At 42.2% G+C, this 2,610-nt stretch overlaps 1 protein-coding gene across 2 annotated transcripts in view; it reads left to right on the top strand.

The window, feature by feature from the left end:
- The window catches only part of LOC109963032 (uncharacterized), a 10,860-nt gene extending 9,061 nt beyond the window's left edge, over positions 1-1,799 (top strand). Inside the window, exons 4-5 of one of the 2 annotated variants that reach the window (XR_002275352.1) lie at positions 178-386; positions 492-1,799. The gene's annotated coding sequence lies outside the window, so the exon portion shown is untranslated. The other variant, XR_002275351.1, reaches the window with a different exon arrangement.
- The last annotated feature ends 811 nt before the right edge of the window (positions 1,800-2,610 follow it).

Below are 2,610 nucleotides of genomic sequence, written 5' to 3'. Positions count from 1 at the left end.
TAATTTATTTATTTATTTTTTCATTGGCAGCTTGGTCTTAAATTTCATATAAGTTGGTCTTAAAAAGGTTTTAAAAAGTCTTAAATTTAATTTGTTAAACTCTGTAGACACCCTGTTATTTTTACTGAATCATTACTGAGCTGCTGATGTATTTTCTCGTCTTTTCTGTCCTGGCAGGAGCTGAAAGAAGTCGGTGGTCTGAAGAACATTAAGGCTGAGCTTCCTGACTGGCCAGTGAGCGATGACACCGTCCTGCATCTGGCGACGGCTGAAGCACTGACCACTGGTGAGGTCAAAGTTGCAGCGCACCCATTTGCTCTCTGCAGCTTCTGCCTCTCCTCTGCTCGTTCTGTTTCAGCTGAGGAGTTGATTGGATTGATCTAATAGTCAGTGTTGTTCGATTTAGGAGCAAATGGTGATGTAGTGCTTTATTGATTTTTATTGATCTCTGCTGGAGAATTCTCTTTTCAATTTCCTCCCTCCACCTTCAGGTCAGAGCAGCCGTTTCTTGCTCAAGGGCATGTTAGCAGGATGGATGATTGCTGACAGTGCAGCTTGGAGCCGAGTCCTCTGGTGGAGCGATGGCCTTCATACTCATATTGCCACCCTGCTGCGGGAATTGCAGATCTGATAGTTCACTTTTCTGTGTTATACATGTAACGATCACATCTGGATCCCATGGGACTGTAAAGCAGATGCTGTTTTCTGCACAGTGGGTACAACTTGCACTATGCATGAAATCAGAGATTCTGGGTTGAGCAGATTTTCATGAATGTCTTTTATGTTTTCTCTTTTATGATCTTAAAGCAACTTGTGCATCAGTGAGCCACTATAATTTACACCCTGGATTTCCTTCATCCAGTTTTATGTCAACCTGCAAACGCAGGTAAACTATACCACACAAATGAGGCCACCTCAGTGAGTGTGATTCTTCATGACATCTGCATACGAGTCCCTCTGGTTTAAGGCATCTAAGCTCTAGTTAGTTAGGTCAAATTTCTTGTGTGCCTTAGTTCTACTCCTGGTTCCTATCTAAGCTGTGAAGGTAGTAGCTGGCACTGGGTCCAGGCCCATTAGACTCTTTTTAAACCTGATTTTTATAACCACAAGCACAACTCAAGTTGTTAAGAGACAGTTATAAAAAAAAAAAAAAAAACTAAAAAAATCATTAAATAAATAAATACAGTATGCGCAAATAAACGAGCACTATCTAGTAACTGTTCTAAAACTAAAAATAATTTTGATATTTTGACATATACAATTTATTCACATTCTTGTCAAGTGTGAGATAAGCACATTGATACCAGTTTAATGTCTGTATGTTAATATGACGCTACTGTTAGCAGGCACTTAGCTTAGCTTTGTTTTTTGTAACAGAACCAAATGAGATAATATGTTAATTAGTGAACTTTAGAGGGCACATTTGGTTAGTGTTTGACAGAGCCAGGCTTGCTGTTTCCCTGTTTCCAATTTTTATGCTAAGCTAAACTAACTGACTGGTAGCAGTAGATATAAGATATTTAGAGTTACAGCCATGATGCGTGACTTGATGTACTAACAGTCTACATACACATGGTTCATGGGGTTTTAAAATATATTCCATGTAACAGTTTCAGAGATTATTGTTTATGATAATGATCTATGTATACATTATCCAATTATTTGTTAGAATGTCAGGTATTACTTCAATTCATCCATCCTTCTTATTTTTCTACTTTTGGCTGCTCCCGTTAGGGGTCGCCACAGCGAATCATCAGTTGCCACCCAAGTGTCTAATTTAGAGTCGCCAATCAGCCTAACCTGCATGTCTTTGGAATGTGGGAGGAAACCGGAGCACCCGGGGAAAACCCACGCAGGCACAGGGAGAACATACAAACTCCGCACAGAAAGGCACCAGGTCAGCTGGGGCACAAACCTGGAACCTTCTTGTTGTGAGGCAACAGTGCTAACCACTGCGCCGCTGTGCTGCCCTTTCATTTTTTCCATCCATCCATCATCTATACCGCCTATTACTATTCAGGAGCTAATCCCAGCTGTCACTGGGTTAGAGGCGGGGGACACTCTGGACAGGTCACCCGTCTATCTCTAGAAATTTGGGTGGTCTTGAATTTAGAAATTTGGGCAGATTTGAACTTAGACGTCAGCCTGCTCTGACGTCTGTCTTCATTGCTAGTGTCTCATCTTAATCTCTGAATCTTTTGCTGCGTCTCCTGACTGTCTCTTCACTGTTTCCCTTTGACCTCTTCCTAGATGCTTTCTTTTTTGGCTGAGGGATTGCCTCCTCCTCCTCCTCCTGCTGGTTGACAGCTTCATCTGTCTCCTTTGCAGCACCTGCACTTTCAGCCAGCTCAGTACTGCTGCTACTGTGAGCAAGATCTGTGCCAGTTCTGACTGTGAGCGCTTCAGAGCTATCATCAGCAAGCTCATAACGCTGTCTTGACATTTTGTTGCTTCTCTCATCTTCCACTTGATCAAGTTCTCTTGACCTCTTCCTGGATGGACCGGGCATGCAGTCATCTTCAGGTTCAGCAAGCTCATAACACTGTCTTGTCTTTTTGTAGCTTCTCTCAACTTCTACTTGACTGAGGTCTCTTGACCTCTTCCTGGATG

The sequence above is a fragment of the Monopterus albus genome, unplaced genomic scaffold (assembly GCF_001952655.1).
Source record: "Monopterus albus unplaced genomic scaffold, M_albus_1.0 scaffold69.1, whole genome shotgun sequence".
Lineage (NCBI taxonomy): Eukaryota > Metazoa > Chordata > Actinopteri > Synbranchiformes > Synbranchidae > Monopterus > Monopterus albus.
Note: the sequence above shows the minus strand (reverse complement) of the source record. Positions and strands in the feature narration are given on the sequence as shown.